A 22,366-nucleotide genomic window follows, 5' to 3' on the forward strand; every position below is an offset into this window, starting at 1 on the left:
TTTTGAGGCACCATGTGTTTGCTGGGAATTGAACTCAGGACCTCTGGAAGAGCAGTCAATGCGCTTAACTGCTGACCCATCTCTCCAGCCCCCATAATTTTTAAAAAGTCTTTTTTTTTTTTCCGAGACAGGGTCTCTTTGTGTTAGCCTTGGCTGTCCTGGATTCACTTTGTAGACCAGGCTGGCCTCAAACTCACAGCAATCCGCCTGCCTCTGCCTCCCAAAAAGTCTTTTTAAAAAGTTTTTGCAGGCTGGGTGTGGTGGTGCATGCCTTTAATCCCAGCATTCTCGAGGCAGAGGCATGGGGATCACTGTAAATTCTAGGCCAGCCTTGTCTACAAAGTGAGTCTAGGACAGCCAAGGCTACAAAGAGAAACTCTGTCTCGAAAAACAAACAAACAAACAAACAAACAAACAAAGGTTTGCATAGCTAGGTGGTGGTGGCACATGCCTTCAATCTCAGTACTCAGGAGGCAGAGGCAGGCCCTCTAAGGTCAAGGCCTGAGCTACACAGAGAAACTAGTTTCAGAGAGAAAAAACCCCAAACCTTTTAAAGTTCTGTGCTCTGCCCCTCCCCCCCCCATCTCTTTCTTTCTTTTTTCAAGGTAAGGTCTCATGTGTCCTAGGAACTCACTATAACCTAGAGCACTTGTACTTGTGATTCTTCCCCCTCCCCCTCCAAGTCCTGGTGTAGCAGGCTAGGATTACAGGTGTGCATTACCATGGGTGCCAGTTCTACACGGTGCTGGGAAATGAACCGTGCGTGCTTCCAGCATGTCAGGCAAGCACTCTAACAAATGAGCTATATCCCCAGCCCCTTAAGGATTATTTCTTAATTTATAAAATTAAGAATATAAGGATTATATTCTTAAATTATAAAATCATAAAAATAGTTGAATCATTCATTTTTGTTATTAAACCCTAGTATTTATAGATAATAGTAATTCATTGTTTAAATAAAAGTTGGCCATTCAAATATGACCTACAACCTCTTTACTATGTTTGTGCTGTTATAACAAAATAATACAGACTGAGAAATTTATTCATTATGGAGATTTATTTCTCACAGTTCTGGAGGCTAGAAAGCCTAAGATCCAGATGCTGAAAGGTTTGGTAGCTGGTGAGGCTACCCTGTTTCCAAGAGGCCCACTGTGTCCTCCAAAGGAAGGAATGCTATGTCCAAATCAAGCCGGAACACCTTTGATCCCAGCACTGGGGAGGCAGAGGCACATGTGTCTCTGTGTGTTCAAGGCCAGCCTGGCTCACAGAGCGAGTCCAGGACAGCCAAGACTGTAAGGGAAATCCTATCTCAAAAAGAAAAAAAAAAAAATCAATTCCTCCAAGACCATACTTTCTGGTTGTTTTGGGACAGGGTCATAGTTCAAGCTGGCTTCCAACTGGAGTTGTTTCTTGTTGTGGTGGTTGTTTTGTTTTCGTTTTGGTTTTTGCATTAGTTTCTCAGTTTGGGACTCCAGGCCTATGCTGCTTTATGTCCTGCCCACAAATGTTGTATCAAGGCTTTGCCCCTATCTGTGGGAGCTTTGTGCTTTGGATTTAATTACCTACCAAAGTCTCTACTTTGTGGTTGTTGTTTGTTTGGTTGGTTTTTAGTTTTTTCAAAACATGGGTTCTCTAAATAGCCCTGGCTTTCCTGGAGCTAACTCTGCACACCAGGCTAGCCTCTGACTCAGAGAGATGCGCCTGCTTCTACCTCCCAGTGCTGAGATTAAAGGAGTGCGGTCTCCAGTGTTTAGCGATTGCATCGGCCATTACATTTCCACACATAGGGGCTGGTAAAATAACCGGGCAGTGAGGGGGTGTGCCACCAAGCCTGATCAATCCTGGTTTATCCTCAGTGTCCACATGGTAGAAGAGATCCTGTTTTTGCAAGTTGTCTTCTGACCTCCACATGCACACTCATAATCACACATGTATCATACATATACACACGAAATAAACATATGTAAACAATTTTTTAAAAATGTTTTAACTGACCTATTTTTACTACAGTTAGGCTATGGTGCTTCCCTAACTGTAGGTATGCAACTTATAAACAGTAATAAAAGAGGAATTCTAGGACTGGAAAGATGGCCCCACAATTAAGAGCACTGGCTGCTCTCCCAAAGGACCTGGGTTCAATTCCCAGCACCTACATGGCAGCTCACAACTGTCTGTGACTCCTGTTGCGGAGGTCCAACAGCCTCACACAGACATACAAGCAGGCAAAACACCAATGCAAATAAAATAAAATAAAGCATATTAAATTGTTGAAGAAAAATAAGTCTGATGTGCTACTGAAGTACATAAGAAAATTTTAAAAGAGAAATTTCTACTAGTAGAATTTTTTTATACTAATGGACAGGATGAATATTTTCTCATTTCACATGATAGGATAATCTAGATTCTTCTTCTTTCTTTCTTTTTTGTTTTGTTTTTGTTTTTGATTTTTGAGACAGAGTTTCTCTGTGTAGCTGTCCTGGACTTACTTTGTAGACCAGGCTGCCCTTGAACTCACAGAGATCCACCTGCATCTGCCTCCCCAAGTGCTAGGATTACAGGCACACACTATGTTGCCCAGTTTAGATTATTCTTAAAGATGTGTAGGTAAAATTTATGTTAAATTTCTATACGTTGAGGCTGGAGAGATGGCTCAGAGGTTAAGAGCACTGGCTGCTTCCAAAGGTCCTGAGTTCAATTCCTGACAACCACATGGTGGCTCACAACCATCTATAATGAGGTCTGGTGCCCTCTTCTGGTGTGCAGGCATCCATGTGGGCAGAACACTGTATACAAAATAAAAAAATAAATAAGTCTTTAAAAATTTTTTACACGTTATTTAGATTAATGTATATGTATTTATTAATCTATGGTACTTTGGACTGAGTTAGGGCCTTTCATAGGCTAGGCAACATTCTCCCAGTAAACAATTCCCTCATTCCTTAAGATACATACTTAAATTTTACCCTGTTGTATACAATGGTAAAAATCCTCCTTTTTTTGTTGTTGTTGTTGTTTTTCGAGACAGGGTTTCTCTGTGTAGCCTTGGCTGTCCTGGACTCACTTTGTAGACTAGGCTGGCCTCGAACTCACAGCGATCTGCCTCCCGAGTGCTGGGATTAAAGGCGTGCACCACCACACCTGGCCTAAAAGCCCTCCCTTTATCGTTCTTTATAACTATATAGCCATGCACAGCAAACAGTGGAAAGACACACCGCAGTTTCTCAGTGTGGTTGCAAAGGATGCTCATGAAGCAGTAGAGGTTGGAGGGCCAAATTAGAAAGCAGAAGGTGGAGTGAAGCAGGGAAGAAAAAAACAGACCCCCCCCAAGAGCACTATATTAAAATAGGTAGGATATAAGATATAATTACTATATAATTTACATATTATGTATTACGAATATGCATAAATATCTGAGTTTATTTTCCCATTGACATGACAAAATACTTCAACAACACAATTTTACGGAGAAAGGGCTCTTGTGGCTGAGTTCCAGGCTACACTCCATCACGGCAGGGAAATCCCTGGCAGGAGAGAAGTGATGACGTCACAGGCACAGGCAAGGGCAGACAGCACTGGGTCAGTACACACATGCTACGGCTCAGTCAGCGCTTTCCATCCAACCCAGAGCTCAGCCCAAGAAATGCTGCTGCCCACACTTAGGCTGGGTTTCCCCACTCCAATTCGCTCGAGAAAATTCTTCACAGGCTAACTGAATCTGGAAAACCCGAGACTTCATTCCCAGGTGATTCTAGACTGTATCAAGTTGGTAATTAAAGCTAATCATCATACAAACACACACGTTTATACATATTTGTACACACGTTTATACAGTACTTAGGCAAAAGCTTAGGAAGGGGGATGCACCAAACTTGTGAGAGGGACCATCCACGCGTGTGTGTATGTGTGTGTGCCTGTGTGTGTGCTCCTGTGTGCATGTGTGTGCCTAGACTGTATTGTAGAAACAGTGATTGGTTTAATCGGGTTCTATGGTTCACGCCAGAAGTTTGCAAATTTTCTGTTAAAAAAACCTGTGGTGTTTGTTACTGTTAGCTTGATAGCATTTTGAATTATCTGGAGGACACCCTCTGGGCACACCTGAGAAGAAACTGAATGGAGCTATCATCACTCCACTGTATGGGGGGATCCAGACGAAACGAAAAGGGAGAGAGAGGAAAGCACTAGCCTGTATTTCCTTCTGCATCCTGACTGCAGACACAATGTGACCAGCCACCTCACTGTCCCTGCCATGATAGAGTCCCACCTCGAACTGTGACACAGATTGTCCTCTCTAAGGCTTCTAGTGCCATGATATGACACCATGACCAAAATAAACTTGGGAAGGCTTTCAGATTGTGGTTGCTTCCACATTACACTCCATCACTGACCAGTCACGGTCTGAGGCTGGAACTGATGCAAAGGCCACGGAGGAACACTATCTACTGGCTTGCTCCCCCTGCCTTCTTACAGTGTCCAGGACACCAGTCCAGGGGTGGTACCAACCTACACTGAGCTAGGCCTCCCTACATCATCCATCAAGAAAAAGCACCACATGCTTGCCCACAGGCCAACCTGGTAGGGAGCATTTTATCAACTGAAGTTCCTCTGCCAAAATGACCCTGGCTTCTGTCAAACCTATGTAAACTCTAGTCAACACAAAATCCTTCTTTTCTGAAGTTAGTTGTGTCAGGTATTTTGTCATTGCCACAAGGAAGTTATGAAATAGGATTAGATAATATTTTAATGTTTAATGCTTAATTTACTGTGCTGACTTGACAGACTTGAGTAGTTATATAGTCAATATTTATCTGGTAGGTGCTGTGGAGGGGTTTGTGGGTGTAGAACACATCTACAAGCTGCTAGCCCTAAGTGAAGGAGATTGCACTCAACGTGTAGATCAGCTTCATCCAATCAGCCTCAAAGGAGCTGAGATTTCCTAGGAAAGAGGAAATTCTCCCTCAAGACTGCCAAAGACCCCTGACTCTATGTGCCAGCCTGCCTTATAAATTTCAAACTTGTCAGCCACCACAATTATATTAGCCAACCCTTAAAGTAAATCTCTTGGTAAGTGACAGATACTGTGTGGTATACGACTGCCCATGCTTCTCTAGAGAGCCCTGACTAATCCATAGACAATACATGAGCTAATGGGCATGACTGTCCCATTAGAAGTCTTTACAGTAACAGCTGGTGGGTGAGATTTAGCCTCAGTTCTCCAAACCCTATTGTATCATTAATAAAACATTGCTGTTTTTCACTAAACACATTTTAATTTTTTAAAGATTTATATTTTTAATTAGATGTGCACGTGTATATCAGTATGAGGGTTTGTGCGTGTGAGTACAGAGGCTTGAAGACCTAAGGAGTGTGTCAGGTGCCCTACAGCGGGAGCTACAGGCAGCTGTGAGATGTTGGATGTGGATGCTGGGAACTCCAAGTGCTCTTAACCACTGAGACATTTCTCCAGCCTCACATTTTAAGTTTTAGGCACAGTAACAAGTATGTTGTACATGTAATGGAAATTGTGCCCCATGAACAGGAAATCATCCTCACTAGGACCCACATTCTGCAACAACTACGAGTAAATATGACCTCTAAGCATGAAACCTATACTGAAGTTTAAGTGTGAAAGCAGTTTTTTAGGGTTGCAGGGTTCAGGCATTATTTTCACATTTCTTATATTTTTCATTATTACCTTTGGAGATAAAATATTTTTGCTGCCAAAATAAGCAGAAGTCAATTAAAGGAATGTTTTAGATATTCATTTATTAAATTTTGCAATTTTTCAATAAAAGTTGAGGAAAATTAAAAATGTATGAAACCATTAATACAAGGGTTACAATTTTTGGCACAAAAGTAATTATTTTAATCAAAGATGTACAGCACAGGACTTTCATATAACAGACTTATTATAAATAGGGATCTTTAATTTAGAAAATGGGACCTACCTATATGTTTATTTTTAGTATTTTTTGTTTATTTGAGTCAGGGTCTCATAGCCCAGGCTGGCTTGGAACTCTGTAGCCCAGGCTGGCCTTGAACTTGTGATCCTCCTGCCTCCGCCTCCTGAGTTCGAGTGCTGGGATTACAGGTGTGTGCCACCATGCCAGGTGCTACCTATAAATTTAAATAGTAGATTGTCAAGTTAGTTGATGGCCCCACATTCCCTTCCCTAGCCTAGGGACTAATAAGATTTTCATTTGAGAAGGAATTGGTATCCCAAAAAGGTTCTGCAAATACTTGTCTCATGGCGGAGAAACCTGTTTCTCAGAAGATTAAGATAATCTGTAGTTGAAAACAATCAATTTGCAAAAAGCTAACATCACTCCATCATCTCAACAATAAAGGATGCGCAGAGGAGCTCCCAAGACGGTTATATGGTATAACGATGAAAGAGAAAACAGGTAGATTGAAATGTAATGTCTGAAAGAGAATTCTAAGTAATCCAGTGGATTAAACAGCAACAGCAACAAGTAAGCCTAAGAATAAGGGTATGTATGACCATGGTTGGTGACAGACAAGTTTATAAAGTAGAGAGAGGAAGTGAATACAAGCCACTAAGACACTGTCTTAGAGAAGAACGGAAATTAATGAGAACGGTGTTGGCAAGAAGTCAACGTATACATGGATTCAGTTGGGAACCACAGTCAGAGAGGACAGATTATCAAGGGGCCACATGAGAAAACTCTAAAAAGGAAAGGAGACTGAGTCTAGCTTGTCTAGAAGAATTCTAATTTCAGTGCTTGCTATCAGATCGTTTGCTTGGATTATTGTTTTGAAAAAATATAGTCATTATTGTACCTACTTATATCCGTAATTCCTGGTAGAACATAAAATGTCTTCAATAGCAAGACTACAATAATTATTTGTTGACAATGATAAATTACCTAAAAATTTACAGCAGAGAGTAAATCTCTTTTTCACACACACACACACTAAACAAACACATAAACAGTTTTTAAACAGTTAACAGCTGGAAACTCTGTGCAATAGGAGCCTGGTACCACTCACCTCTCACAGTAATCTCAGTACTGGGAGGAGACTGTGAAACCATTATCTGCCTAAACCCTACCCGTTGTTGCCAGATTTAGGGGTTCCATGGAGAAGTTTCCATTACCAGGTTTGTCTACTCTAGCTCAGGAAACCGGTGCAGTCATTCCTCTGGACACAGATTAAACTCAGAAAGATGTTTAAGGGGCCTCCACAGTGTTAACTTCCAGAAAGGCCAAGTGGTGCTTTAGACCGTAATGTAACTGTTGCCTATTATGGAATGCTTGCTATGTTCTAAGAACTGACAGATCAACTCCTCTAATCCTTTCAATACCACCGGAAGAAATCGGGGTTAAGGAATTCTTAGCAAGGTTAAAGAATTGCTGAAGATGGCTCAGAGGTTAAGTGCTCTGGCTGCTCTTCCGGAGGTCCTGAGTTCAATTCCCAGCAACCACATGGTGGCTCACAACCATGTACAATGAGATCTGATGCCCTCTTCTGGTCTGGAGATGTGCTCCACCACTGCCTGGCTAAGGAAGTAAATCTTAAAAAAAAAAAAAAAAAAGCTGAAGATAAAAGTAATAAGAGGAGGCAGGGCTGTGATTTGAACCCATGAATTCTGATTCTTAAGTGTGTTTATATGGACAATCAAACAGAATGAAACTTTTTTTTTTTGGTTGTGAGCCTAGCCTTTAACAGCTGAGCCATCTCTCAAGCCCAATAACAACAAACAAACAACAACGAACAACAACAACAATAATAATTATTATTATTTTGGTTTTTCAAGGCAGGGTTTCTCTGTGTAACAGCCCTGGCTGTCCTAGATCTACTTTGTAGATCAGACTGGTCTCAAACTCACAACTATCTGCCTGCCTCTGCCTCCCCAGCGCTGATATTTAAAGGCATGTGCCACCGTGCCAGGCTATTATTATTTTTTAAAGGATGAGTTAAAAGTAATTTGACTTAACTTTATCCCTACCAGATACTTTGTTTCTATTTCACACCCTAAAAGGCTGACACGTGGGTGTCAATTTGAACAAAATTAATAATAAAAACCTGAAGTTTGTACTAACTAAACTTTATTATAGTGGCAACCAAACATCAATGAAAACAGCAATGATTACTGACCGATACGCCACTCTGTTTCAGATGAAACGACAAATCTAAATTCATATGGCAATTCTCTTAGTGGAATTATTCGGATCCAAGGGATTAAAAGCAAACAAACTGTTAAACAAACACGTCACTTAAAAACAAAAACCAAAACCCCAGTGCCTTTACTATGCTTCCAAGTTCCAGTATGAACTCACCATTAAACGTGTGTTTGGGACATCATTTAAGCTCCACATTATGTGGAGCTTTCCCACACTCCTTTGTATTTAGTAGGACTCATTGACATCGTAGGTTTACCACATTTACTGTGGCTTTGAAAGTTGCTCCTCATGGTCACCCTACTACGTCACAGGTTTCCTCGCTCTTTCTAAATAAGTGAGTATCTGCTGCAAAACCTGTGGCTGCGCTCTCAAAGCTTAATAGCGTAATTTTAAGCTAGACGTGACCGTAAAAAAATACCCCATCACTAAAACTTATTTACTCCAATGAAACTACCAGAAGGGCGGACGCCATCTATCAGAGACTGTAGGTGGAGGGAGAGCTGTCAAATCTTACAAGGTGGGCAGGGACGCGCCAGGGAGGCTGGAGAAGGAGGTGGGAGAGAAGGCAGTGTTTGAGTCGATTCAGTAAACAGTCACTGCGCCACTTGCCAAGCGCAAAACAAAAACAAAAACCAAACCAAAAAAAAAACAAAAACAAAATCCACCCACGCAACCAGCTCGGCGGGACCCGGGGTGGCAGGCCTGCAGGGGCCCGAGCGAGGCGGGCGCGGGAGGCGGGCGGGCGCCGAGCCCCTCGCACTCCAGGCGGTGACCAGCCCCGCCGGGCCTCCCGCGCCGCTCCCGGCGCCCGCACGCCCGCACGTCGCCGACCGGCGGCGGCCGCTTACCGTGGCGCCTCGCAGCTTCCCCCGAGGCGGCCCTCAACGGCTGCCGCAGTCAGAGCACCACCCCGCGGCGGGGCACGTCTAGCCCGCCCGCAGCTCCCGGCTCCCCCGCAGCGCAGCCACTCTCGCGAGAAGCCGGCGAGAGCTCGCTGGGGCGGGGGAGGAGGAAGGGCGGGGCTGCCAACGGCGGCGGCCAGTTCTGCGCCGCATCCGGAGGGGCGGCCGCCATTGTGCTTCGTCGCCGACTTCTCTGCTGGTAGCCCCGGAGGCCGAGCGCACCGAGGAAGGAGGCGGCGGTGTGGTTGCGGCGAGCCCGACGCTCCCTGTGTGGAGTGCCAGCTGGAGGAGGGTAAAGAGCGGCGGCGGCGGCGGCGGCGACGGCGGCGGGGGCGGGGGGGAGGGGAGCCCTGGAGCAAGCGCCCCCCCCCACACTCCTGGACCCCGGGAGCGGGGAGGGAGGGCGGGCGGTACGTGGCCCCCGGGGACCAGCCGAGGCCTGTGGCACCCGGCGGTGGGGGCGGCGGGGGTGGCGGGGTCCGGTTTCACAACCCCACCTCCTGGAGGAATGTCGGTCAGTTTCCCAGCCCCTCGGAGTCGGTGAAGGTAAGGCCTCTCCGTGGCCCCGCACTGTTGAGTGGTGTGACACTGGCTTGGGTGGCCAAGGATGGGGGGGGGTCTTCAGATTGAAACCCGGGGCGAGAAGTGTTGAGTGAACGACTCCAGACACGCAAGGTGTGAGTAGTAAAATGCTCCCTCATCTTGAAGAAACTGCGTAGTGAAGACGAAGAGCACACACCTAATCGAAATCACTACAATGAATTCTCTTCTCCTTTCCCACAAAAGTACCTATTAGTATATGGGGGTGAGGGGGGGGGGCGGGAGAGGGATCGGTGTGGTTAATAAAGACATTCTCTCGACCAGGGTGAAAGTAATTTAAAAGAGCCGGCCTCGGGTCACACACCATTTTGTAGTTTTCAGGTACTCTTGTTGTTTTTAAATGTCCCTATTTCTTACCCACTTCTACCCCATTTTGTATCCAGACCGAAGAGGGTAAGCATCGAGATACGTTTCGGATTTTGCAAATCAAACAATGGTAGTATCACTAAGAAGGCAGATCATGTGTATTCCCACAAGACAACCGGAAATGGGGTCAGTGTTTTCTCTGCCCAGCTCCAGTGCGTGTAAAGCAGGAGTTGTGCTGTAGTGGGGAAGGCAGCAGCGGTGGGATCAGGAACTCTGGCATCACTGCGGCCATAGGTATTTAACCTCTTGCTCCCCCACTCCCGAGGTGTGTTTTGAAAGAGATGAGATAGTGTGTGAAGCAGTCTGCAGACAACTACAGGGCACATAATACCTGCAGTGTGAAATTGTAATGACCGTAAACAGATGAGATTTACCACACGTTTATAACAAAGCACTCTGGTCAGGGGAGAAAAAAAAAACCACTTTGTGAGTTGTATCCCCATAGCTTCGTGTAGGTATGGTTTGTTTTGTTTGTTCAGAGGGCTCTTGTAATCATACTGACGCTGGACTTGATGACGTTGTAATTCAGTGTTACTCAGACTGACCTCTAATGTAAGATCCTCTTGCCTAAGCCTTCTGAGTTGTGGGGTTGCTGCGGTGTGCCACCAGATCCAACAAAACTGCACAGCTTTCCTTTTGCCCTAAATGTTTGGTACACCATCCCTTCCCCCCACCCCCTACCTAGGTCAGGTGTCCTGAATAAGGATTTTTTTTTTTTTTGCCCCTATGTAACTTCACAAATTTTCTTATGTTCTACATGAAGGTTTCATACACATATGACATGTTACATGATTAAGAGTTGTCCACATTTTAATATATTTAGGAACATTATCTTACAGTGGGGAATTTATCAATATATATAAAGCATCGTTTGCTTACCAGAGTAGGGCTTCCCTTTGCAAGAATGAGCTTGGCGCAGTATCTTCCTTCTACAACTCACTGTTTAGTCATCAGACCAGTGTATAAACAACTGCTGTTAGTGCCTTACTGTAAATACTATACAGAAATACTGTGGGGCATAAACTAGGTTTAGGCTTGGAAAACTTGACAGGGAAAAGCTTGCTCTAGACTGAGGGTTGGCTAGGACCTGCTGTGATCATGTGGTCTGTTTTAGGAGCCGACAGTCGGCCTCCTCAGGCTGAAAGGTAAAATGGAGAACAGTTAGTGCTTCGAATGGATGACTTTCTGGACGACAGTAGGAAATGTAGTGCTCTGTGCTGTGCAGTGGAGAGCTGTTGGCGCCAAATAAAATTATATTTAGATTTTTGTTTGTTTTGTTTTTTGAGACAGGGTTTCTCTGTGTAGCCTTAACTATCCTGGACTCGCTTGGTAGACCAGGCTATATTTAGATTCTTTGTTGACAGATTTCTTCTGTGTGTGCCAGTAAAATCTTGGGAATAGTTAAGTAGAGTGTATAAGCTTGCATCAAGCGACACTTAAGCAACAGATTAAATAATAAGTAATGAGTTATTAAACTATTCGATCAACAATGGGCTGAATTATATCACAACTTAAAAATGAACGAGTTCCTACTAAAGTTCTTGAAGCACTAAAGGAGAATTCCATTTGAGTTAATTCATTTACATATATTTTATTTTTGGAAAAATTGTGTCATTTGTAAAGTTTCTGGGAGTGAACCCAAAAGGACTGTGCAGAAATGATAAAATTGCTTTATAATTTGAGAGTTGACTGCGATTTAATGTTGGGTTTTAATTTTTAATTTTCTACACTGACATGAACTTAATGAGGTCAAAGCTGGTTTTACTTGTTCTCAAGTATATTTCCTCTGACTACTGGTTAGACTAGATAAGTTTGAATGGCTGGTTTTAAAATCACCTACTGCACCCATTTTTGCCGACAGCTGTGAAGCGAGTAGGCTTGTAAAAGCTAGTAGTCATGTATTTCTGACTTTGCACAAAGGACTGAAATGGTTTGCAGTTGCTGAAGGAAGAGTGAATTGTGACACCTAAACAGTAAATTCACTTCAAAGAGAACAGGTTATCTTCAGTGATGTAGACCTGATAAACAGTATCACAGTTATATTTTCTGGTGAAGATGCTAGGTTTTTGCCTTTTAAAAATAGTTAGGGATACCTTAACAATATCAGGAACACTTTAAGTATATGTTAGCTAAGTATTAAGAGAGATTTTTCTAAAAGGCCCTAGAAGTTTTGTGTGTTAAGGCTTCGCTCACTTGGCCACATTTAGCTTCCCTGCCTCATAGTGAGTTGGTTGGTATTTGGATCTTGCTATTCCGCGTGATCATCTATGATATGATGTTTCAGAGTAGCATCTGAGGAATGAAGATGGAAGCTACAAGACCTCTTAGGACCTTTTCAGGTCACACAGTAGCACTTGCAATGCTCTTCTACTTTCAAGGGGTAGAAAAGTCAAAGTTGGCCATATCCTGTCCAGACCATCCACCTGCCCTTGCCAGGATCAATTCATAGTCAAGAGACATTTGGAGCTGTGTCTTATGATATGCCTTGGGTTTAGATGATCTTAAGAATACACATTCTTTAAAATGCCATCGTTGCAATTGCTTTAAAATAATTAGTAGAGGAAATGGTAAGTGGATAAGTTTAATGATAATTTGTTTAACATTGTTGATTGTTATGTGGAAGTTAATTTTCCCTTCTTTTTTTTTTGTTTAAGAATTTAATAGGAAATTTAAGTCCTACACAGCAAGTGATCTAAGCTCTGTTTTGTGACTATGACCTCATCTTAGTCTTTATAAGCACAGTACTTTTTGAGATTACCTTTGCATGTAGATGCTAAGGCAGTAGACAGCTCTCTCGGTTTTGTCTGTGGTGTTGTGTATGCGTATGTTTCTGGGTTTTCAAGCCCATCTGTTTGTGTGGAAGCCAGGAGTCAGTGTCTGGTATCCTAGTGTCTTCCTCCTTTGAGTTAGGGTCTTAACAGTCTAAATGAACCTGAAGTCACTGATCATAGGGTAGATTGGTTAGCCAGTGAGCCCCTGGCATTTTCTGTGCATTACTATACCTTCCTCTTTAGGTGGGTCCTATGGATCCAAACTTAGACCTTTTTTGAGCAGAAAATAATTTACTCATTGAGCATTTCATTATGTTTTGACACAGGGATTGTAGCCCAATCTGGCCTTCTTTATATGAGGATGCCCTTGACTTTCTAATTCACGGGCCTCTACTAGATGCTGAGATTATAAGCTAGGATTGCAGGAATCCTCAGCCATGCCAAATTTTATCTATTTCTGCATGCTAGGAAAGGATTCTGCTAGCTAAGCTGTAGCCCTAGCCCTAACACCCCCGCGATTCAGCAGTCTTCACGGTCAACAAGAATTGGGCTGAGATGGTCTTTTGAGATTTATTCATTTATTTTACATGTATATGTGTATACACATACGTATATAGGAGGAGTCTAATGTGGTCAGAAGGTGCATTAGATCCTGGAACTGGATTGTGAGCTGCCATGTAGGTGCTGGGAACCAAACCCAGTCCTCTGCCAAGAAGTTTAAGACAGGGTTTCTGTGTGTACTTCTGGCTGGCCTCGAACTCAAAGTAATCCACCTGCCTCTGCCTCCCCACATGCTGGGATCACAGGTGTGCACCACCACGCCAGGCTTTAAAACCATCTTACTTTAAAACTATCTTCTTTAAAACCATCTTACTTTGTACTTTCTTGCTCCCTATTTTCAATCTCCTGGAAGAAAAAGGAAAACTTTAAAGATTTATTAGTTCTGAGAAGTAATTACTCAGAATTACTTCCCTCTCCCTAGAAGTTATTAGGTCATTTGTGTTGTTCTTTGGAAGTGTGTATCAAACCTGCCTTCTGTCCATTTTATTTCTCTTTGGGTCTACAAGGTTGTCTTGGAGCCAGATTCTCTTACTGTATCTTGACTGGTTCTCTATCTAGCTTGGGCCTTGGGATTTCTTTTTTAATATTATAGTGCTATGCCTTCATGTCCATCTGCATGTCAAAAGATGGCATTAGATAACATTATAGATGGGTGTGAGCCACCATGTGGTTGCTGGGAATTGAACTCAGGACCTCTGGAAGAGCAGTCAGTGTGCTTAACCTTTGAGCCATTTCTTCAGCCCCTGGGACTTTTGTTTTTAACTGAGCTTGTTTGAAAATCTTGAGTAGCTTCTAAACTTTATAGCATTGACTTGCTATAAAGTAGGGGTTGGGTTTCCACAAGGCAGTGAAACTCACTTTCAAGTTTCTTTTAGTGTCACAAAAAGTGCAAGAGTTATGAGTGAGTCTGTTAACGCTAAACAGATAAAAGTTTTGTTGGCATACTAATGATTTTATCTCTGAAAGCTGTAGAACAGCATTGGAGGGAAAGCCCCTAAGTGCACACACCTGAGCAGAGCACATCAGTTGCTTTTACAATTTGCAGTAATCACTTTCTGCACTTAATACTTTCAGAACTCTTCCTGGCTCCTCTTCTGTGCTTTGAACCTCATTCTTCATAACATTTTCTGGCTTTCATTCTTAAATATGCCTTAATATCTTTGTGTATTTTTTTTCTACTTTCAGTCATCAAAAAGTCATTTGAAGTACTATCTGAGAAAAGGTTGTAATCTTTTTGTTTTGTTTTGTTTTGGTTTTATTTTCAAGACAGGGTTTCTCTGTGTAGCCTTGGCTATCCAGGACTCACTCTGTAGATCAGGCTGGCCTCGAACTCACAGTGAGCCGCCTGCCTCTGCCTCCTGAATGCTGAGATTAAAGACTGCCCTGCCATCTTTTTTTTTTTTCTTTTAAATGTCAGTGTTCCATAACATTTTGAGGATGGTTTTCTTATTTTATTTATTTATTTATTTACTTGGTTTTTTGAGATGGGGTTTCTCTGTGTAATAGCCCTAGCTGTCCTGGAACTCCATTTGTAGACCAAGCTGGCCTCGAACTCACAGTGATCCCTCTGCCTCTGCCTCTGACTCCGCCTCCACCTCCCGAGTGCTGGGATTAAAGGTGTGTGCCACCATGTCCGGCTATAGTTTTCTTTCTCAAAAAACAAAACAAAACAAAACCAACAACAACAACAAAAAACCCAAAACTTTTCTTTTGTGTATGTGTGAGAGAGGACAACTTGTGGAAACCAGGTCTTTCCTTCCACCATGTGGATTCTGGTGATTGAACAGTGTTCTCACTGGCTCACATTTCCAGGGTTTTATAATGATTATTTTCAGCTTTCTATGTAGGTGTGATATTAATTATCCTAGTTTGTGTTTGTGTGCTCTATTTCTGCCATGGTGTAAGTAATGGATAGTGTTGGTTTAAATTGTAGTCAAGTCTAAGCTGCATTACTGCTTTGTTTACCTAGCAACTCCTCCAGTAGTGGATTGCCGCTGCTTTGTACTTAGTGTGAGGCCTAGAAGGCTGTGTAGTTTCTTCTCAGTATAACTGTATTGTTTAGTTTTTTATGTTAGGGTGTGGGTGTAGGTCTGGGTGTGGTGCAGGTGAGCCACAGACTGCATGTGAAGGTCAGGACAGCTGTGGGAACTGGTCTCTTCTGTGGAAGTGTTTTTCATCTTACTGATGCTTCTTCCATCTTAGGCAGGCTCTCTGCCAGATTCTCTTTGAGAGGTATGGATTTCTCAGGGTTTCTGCCCTCCTGCCTGATTTCTGCCCATTCTGGAGTCTAGAATGCAATCAGATTTTGTGTAAGACTGTCCCCTGTGCCAGCTGATTGCCTTATGTTGGTGCAAGGGCTTAGCTGAGTGAGTTTCATAGCGCCTCCCAGTGTCCACAGACTGTTTTCCTTCATCATATCAATTCAGAATCTTTGTAGAAACTCAGCCTCTTAGCTTTCCCTTAACAGCTTATTCCACCAAGTGCTTTTGCAGGGTGTGGAGGTTGGATGGGATTCTTGAGATTCACCTCTTTTTTATTTTAATTTTTTTATTTTTTTGGTTTTTTGAGACAGGATTTCTCTGTGTAGCCTTGGCTGTCCTGGACTCCCTGTGTAGACGAAGTTGGCCTCAAACTCAAAGCAATCCACCTGCCTCTGCCTCCCGAGTGCTGGGATTAAAGGTGTGTACCACCACCGCCTGGTGAGATTCACCTCTTAAGGTAGGCTCTGCCTGCATAATTAATGCTACAGAGTTAAAAATCACCTCACAAACTTCCTACTTTACAGTTGGCCCATACTGTTTAATTTGCGAGACTTGTATTTAACAGGCAGCTTGGTAGGTAGGCACTTAATGTCAGGTGGAGACTAATTTTCAAATATTATTTTCTGCTGATGACATAGATTTCTTTAGGCTTTTTATATGGACAAAAAGAAAACTTCTATGGAATAGAGGTGAATACATTTAAGTGTGTGGGTGTGTGGGGGGGGGGAGGGGGAAGACCCTTTGGGTAGTGTGTAACAGACCACCAAAAACATGAACTAACTGTAGAGGGCTCGGAAGGGCTTCCTAGGATTCTCAGATGAATGAAAATATCTACAGCAAGAGGAAGTTAATCTTTTTTAGTAGTTAGAGTTGATAGCTACTGATTTATAAGAATATACCAAAATGAGAGTTTGTACATATAACTCTTGGTACATTTATCAGTCACTATTAAAATGGTTTTATACCATTTTTGAGACAGGGTCTCTATGTAGCTCTGGTTGTCTGGAAACTTACCTGTGTAAACTAGGCTGCCTCAAACTCAAGAGATCCTCCTGTCTCTGCTTCCTGAGTGCTGAAATTAAAGGTGTGTACCACTACATGGGGCCTAAAATAAATTTTTAAAAATCTGAAGAAGAAAAAAAAAGAACCTTTAGGTGAGGATGCAATAAAGATACAGACGATTCCATAAATAGTAATTAAATCATAATTACAGAGAATCTTTACCCTGAGACTTCATCTTGGGAGTTGAGAGTTCAGTAAAGTGACAACTTCAGATACTTATGAGACTGTAATGGCTTTGTGACTCATGATCTTTCTGCATTGAGAACAATTTGTAGAGATCAGAAAATGTGGCCTCTTCTACCTGTCAGTGCTTGTTCTTGAGGGACCTGAGCACAGAATTCTAGTAGATTTCTCATGACTGTGACTCCTTGCAAGTCTCTTTAAGTACCTACCATCCAGTTCAATGGGATGAAAGTTGCATTACAGTCACAAGCATTGTGTTCTACTCTTATTGTTGCTTATGCCTGTCCTTTTTTCTTACAGAGTTTAACAGTTATTTATGTAGTTTGTGCTTTGCTGGCTACCGCTCCTTAATGTATTGTGTGTATCTGCTCAATTTACCATCCCTTGTTCAAAATTAATATGCTCAGCACATAGTAAACTTTTGATACAAAATCTATTCAACGAATGAATGGACATTTAAAAAAAACACCTTCTAGGGCTGGAGAGATGGCTCAGAGATAAGAGCACTGACTGCTCCTCCAGAGGTCTTGAGTTCAATTCCCAGCAACCACATAGTGGCTCACAACCATCTATAATGTGATCTGATGCCTTCTTCTGGCCTGCAGGTATACATGCAGACAGGGCACTGCATACATAATAATAAATCTTAAAAACAACAACAACAACAACAAAAACACCTATCTGGACACTGTGACATACACTTGTAATCTCAGCACTTTGGGAGACAGAAGCAGGCAAGTTGCTGTGAGTTCGAGGCCAGCCTGGTCAACAAAGCTAGTCCAGGACAGCCAAGGCTTCACAGAGAGACCTTGTCTTAAAAAAGCAAACAACAACAATAAAAAACACCTTCTAGATCCTTGGTAGACATCTTTCAAGGACTGCATCTTATTTTTTGCTATTTTTTGTGCTTTTGACCTACAACTTACGCAACTAAATTACATAAGTTTTCATGTAACACCTACATTGTAAAAATTCAATCAGTTTATGTAGCAGCTTTGCCAAAAATAGTTACATCCAGTATCAAATTATCTCTCTCGAAGGACTCTGCCTCTATGCCATCTCTCAAGAGTTTTCAACAGACATCCTATCCTACTAAGTTACATTTTACAAGCAAGAACTAGGTATGAATACAGTTAGAGTAAATTTTAAGAGGCTTAATTAAGCATTGTGCTTCTAAAAATTAAGTTATAGACATGTTTCTTTTAATGTCTTCCAGTTCAAAATCCTCATCACAAATAGAGTCCTGTTTAATATTTTGATAACCACCTTGATAAAGTAACACAGCTTTTATATACTCTGGGCTTTTACTTCTTAGTGCTGAAGATCATTTATATACTTTTGAATGTCAGTTATTATGAAAACTTTTTCTCCTAATATGTCTTTAAATTTCCAATGTGCTGGGCAGTTGTGGCGCACGCCTTTAATCCCAGCACTTGGGAGGCAGAGGCAGGCGAATCGTTCTGAGTTCAAGGCCAGCTTGGTCTACAAAGAGAGTCCCAGACAGTCAAGGCTGTCCTGTCTCGAAAAACCAAAAAATAAAAATAAAATAAAAAAATCAAGAAAAATAAATTTCCATTGCAAAATTTCACTTTTTCATAATGAATGAAATTTGTATAGCCAAATATGTATAAAATGACAAAAAGCTGGCAGTAGGAAGATTTCTGAGTTAGGTCACCATATTCTTTATTATCCAACATCTTTTTTTTTTTTTTTTTAAGATTTATTTATTATGTATAGAGTGCTCCGCCTGCATGTACACCTGCAGCCCAGAAGAGGGCACCAGTTCTCATTATAGATGGTTGTGAGCCATCATGTGGTTGCTGGGAATTGAACTCAGAACCTTTGGAAGAGCAGCCAGTGCTCTTAACCTCTGAGCCATCTCTCTAGCCCCCAACATCTGGTTTTAAAAAACAGCATAGTCACTTAATTATCCTTGGAGCTGGGTATGGTGGCATGAGCCTTTAATCACAGCACTCATGAGGCAGAAGCAGGCAGATCTCTGTGAGTGTGAGGCCAGGCTGGTCTACAGAGTGAGTTTCAGGACAGCCAGAGCTACATAGTGTGACTCTCGTCTCCAGACAAACTTACACTGACATGGTAATTCTAAATTAGGATTTTGTAGATTAACTTTAGACTTTAAGGTAAATGATGAAGTATGTACATCTTACTTAGAAGTAAACCAGTCTTTTTTGTCCTTTTCCCTTACACTTTTTCACCTTATAGTTTAATAAAATTCAGTAGCCTGTTAATACTATGATGACTAAATATTAGCAGTCATTCAAATAGAAGCATACCTTCTTTCCCAGATTATTACGGTTGTCTTTTTTTGTTTTTGTTTTGTTTTGAGATAGAGTTTCTCTGGGTAGCCTTGGCTGTTCTGGGCTCACTTTGTAGACCAGGCTGGCCTCAGACTCACAGTGATCCTCCTACCTCTGCCTCCCAGTGCTGGGATTAAAGGCGGGCACCACCACCTCCCGGCTCCAGAATGCCCCCTTTAAAGGTTTTTGAAATTTCACATTTATTTTACTTTATTTTTGAATTTTTGAGAATAGAATCTTTCTGTGTATCTCTGGCAGTCCTGGAACTCAACAGGCTGGCTTTGAACTTACAGAGAATCTGCCAGCCTCTGTCTCATATGGGTGCTGGGATTAAATGTGTGCGCCACCCCACCCAGTTTATTTTAGTGTGTGGGTGATGTGTGTGCTCATTGGTGTTTGTGTGGAGGTCAGAGACCAGGTGGTTGCTGTTGGTTTTCAAGCATACAGACTCCAGAGTTGTCTGGCTTGGCACCAGGTACCTTTACCTGCTGAGCCATCTTGCTTGACCCTCCTACCTTTTTTAGGTTGGATGATAATGAATTGTATGGATGTCCGTACCACATTTTGCTTATCTACTTACTACCAATATTTGGGTTTTGTTGTGATTGGGATGTGCAAATATTCCAAGACCTTATTTTCAGTTAGTTAGGGTGGGGTGGGATGCTGTACCCAGAAGTGGAGTTGCTGGGGTGTATGATAATTTTGCTTTTATTTTTGAGGAATTGTCATACTGTTTCCATAGAAATGGTGTTATGTTCTGATGTCATCTTTTTGTTTTTGCTTTTGGTTTGTTGTATCTCCAGGTTTTTATTCTGTGATAGTAAAGTTAAATGCTTTGTTTCTGTCTCTAGTTCACTGTAGCGGCCCCTCTGCTGAGCTAACTGGACCTCTTCTACTCCAGATTCCCCAAGCAAACCCTGACATGTCTTGCCCTTTGTGCTCCTTTGTAGTTTTTTTTTAATGGTTAAAGTCTTTGATTCATTTACTCTTGCTTTATTGGGATTTGAGAGGTGATCAAGACCGTTAAAGATAGCCTGTTCACAGTAGTTCCTGATAGGGCCGCTTTAGCCACATCTGGTATTGCTTTTACTCTTTATTTTTCATTTAAGATACTTTACATGTTATATTTTCCTTTATTGTTAGAGACTTGTTTGGCTGGGGTTTTTGTTTACATATTTATTTTTGATTTGCAAATATTTCGTTAATATTTATTTTACGTATACATTTGTATTATTATACATATATACAATAAACTACCTATAACAAGAAGAACCATGACACAATCAGGAATTATATAAATGTTACATTCTTAGTGTCTTTACTTTGTTTTTTAACTTATTTTTCTTTTATGTGCATTGGTGTTTTGTTTGCATGTATATCTGTGTGAGAGTGTCAGATCTTGGAGTTACAGACAGTTGTGAGCTGCCATGTGGGTGCTGGGAATTGAACTCGGGTCCTTCAGAAGAGCAGTTAGTGCTCTTAACCGCTGAGCCATCTCTCCAGCCCCCTGTTTTGGCTATTTGTATTTGACAGCCCTGAAGAAGACATCTTTCCTATCTTGGTGCATCTAAATTTCTGAATGTAAATCAATCTCCGTCACATGTTGTCATTATTAACTTAGATCATCTATCTAGACCCCAACACATCTCAACCCCTAGACAATTAAGCTTCATGGTAAAACTAAGCTACCTGGTCTTCAACCCCCTCAGAGACTTGAGAAGGAATGAACTTGATTACTGGAGTATGCTGGGAGTGCAGGTTACTAGCTTTCCAAATGAGAAGATGACAGAGACAGTTTTCTACCTGAACAGTTACCCAAAACTCTATATAAAACATTGGCGCATCATCTTCAGCCTTCTGGCCCAGTATATCTGATAGACATGTTTGTGAGGCAGGAACTATTGAGGAATTGCTTACCCTGTCTTGGCAGAGTTTGGCCATTGACTCTGCCTGCATCCAAGCTTGCCACCCTCCTTTTTTTTTGGTGGGGGGGCCAGAATTCTGTCTGTGGTAGAAATGAGGACGTTTTGCCCAGTGGCTTGTTTGCCACATTTGAAGCCATCTCCATAAGGAGGTTCTTTGATGCTCATCCTCTTTGTGGTAGGCTGGGTGTTGCCAGGAGTTAACCTGTCTCATTGTCAATGAATCTTTAAAATAATAAAAACATTTTTAAATGCCATATTCTGCATGTTTCTGGGGTTTTTGAAGACCTTGTCTTTCGATAGAGTCATATCTATCTGCTGCACCTAAGATGTATATTCTTGTGATAAAAGTAGACTAGCAATTGACAGGACAATGATTTAATCTACTAACATTTCATTTGTATAACTTATTTCTCTGTTGTGTTTTTGAGACAGGATTTCTCTTGTCCTAGCTGTCCTGGACTCACTTTGTAGGTCAGGCTGGCCTTGAATTCAGAAATCAGCCTGCCTCTTGTCTCCCGAGTGCGGGATTAAAGACGTGTGCTACCATGGCCAGTTTATTACAGATTTATAAGCTATCTATGATTTGTTGTGTCATAGGCAGAAACAGACTGACATTTTTTTCTTTTCTAGTGTCAGTTTACTTAATAACAACTTCCCAAGCTGCTTAGGTTTTACTGGTTTTACTTTGCTGATTACCACTGATTTCACTAGTTTGTTATTACATCCTAGATTTAATTGATAATGTCAGTCACTCGGCAGGTAACAGAAAAATCAAGAAAGGGTTAAAGTGGCCGGTAATGATGGTGAAGACATAGTGATACAAACGGCAGTCCCTGCAAATAATTAAAATGGGTTAATGTGCAGTCTAGGCAAGGATCCATGGCCAGACTTAGCTTAGCTTTGAGGTGGCCAAACAGAAGAACAGGGCATGGAAGAGTTCTGCTCATCTTTAGAGTCCCAGTGATGTGTCCCACAGGTTATCGTGATAGCAAGTTGGTGTTGCCACTATTCCATGGTCTTAGGTACCCTTCCTTTTGTATGTTTCAGGTCAGGGCTGCCTCATTTATTGAACTGATGTTTTTGATTAATCTAAATGCCTGGTGTTTCTGTGTGATTCAATATGTTCATATATTCCTGACTTAATTTGGTTAGTTCACAAATAGTCATTTTTTTGTTAACGTAAATGTTACTAGTTTGTGCCCTATCATTCTACAGTGTGACTGGGGGTTATTCTTCCCATAATTCTGTGTATCCGATATGGTTATCTGTCTGCTCT

The 22,366-nt window shown here is 41.9% G+C and overlaps 1 protein-coding gene and 1 long non-coding RNA gene across 9 annotated transcripts in view; one reads left to right on the plus strand and one right to left on the minus strand.

The window, feature by feature from the left end:
• Window positions 1-5,746: 5,746 nt before the first annotated feature.
• LOC311607761 lies at window positions 5,747-9,122 on the minus strand. Its single transcript, XR_014782728.1, has 2 exons — window positions 8,990-9,122; window positions 5,747-6,114 (listed from the first exon to the last, which is right to left on the minus strand). It is a non-coding gene; the product is annotated as an uncharacterized lncRNA (long non-coding RNA).
• Window positions 9,123-9,173: 51 nt separating this feature from the next.
• The window catches only part of MARCHF7 (membrane associated ring-CH-type finger 7), a 40,475-nt gene continuing 27,282 nt past the window's right edge, over window positions 9,174-22,366 (plus strand). For 6 of the 8 annotated variants that reach the window (XR_014782724.1, XR_014782725.1, XR_014782726.1 and 3 more), the window contains exon 1: window positions 9,216-9,335. The gene's annotated coding sequence lies outside the window, so the exon portion shown is untranslated. Of the gene's footprint in view, window positions 9,336-22,366 lie in introns of all 8 variants that reach the window. The other 2 variants (XM_084799798.1, XM_084799799.1) reach the window with 2 other exon arrangements.

The sequence above is a fragment of the Acomys minous genome (assembly GCF_964271855.1).
Source record: "Acomys minous genome assembly, chromosome: 10".
In the NCBI taxonomy this organism is placed as follows: domain Eukaryota; kingdom Metazoa; phylum Chordata; class Mammalia; order Rodentia; family Muridae; genus Acomys; species Acomys minous.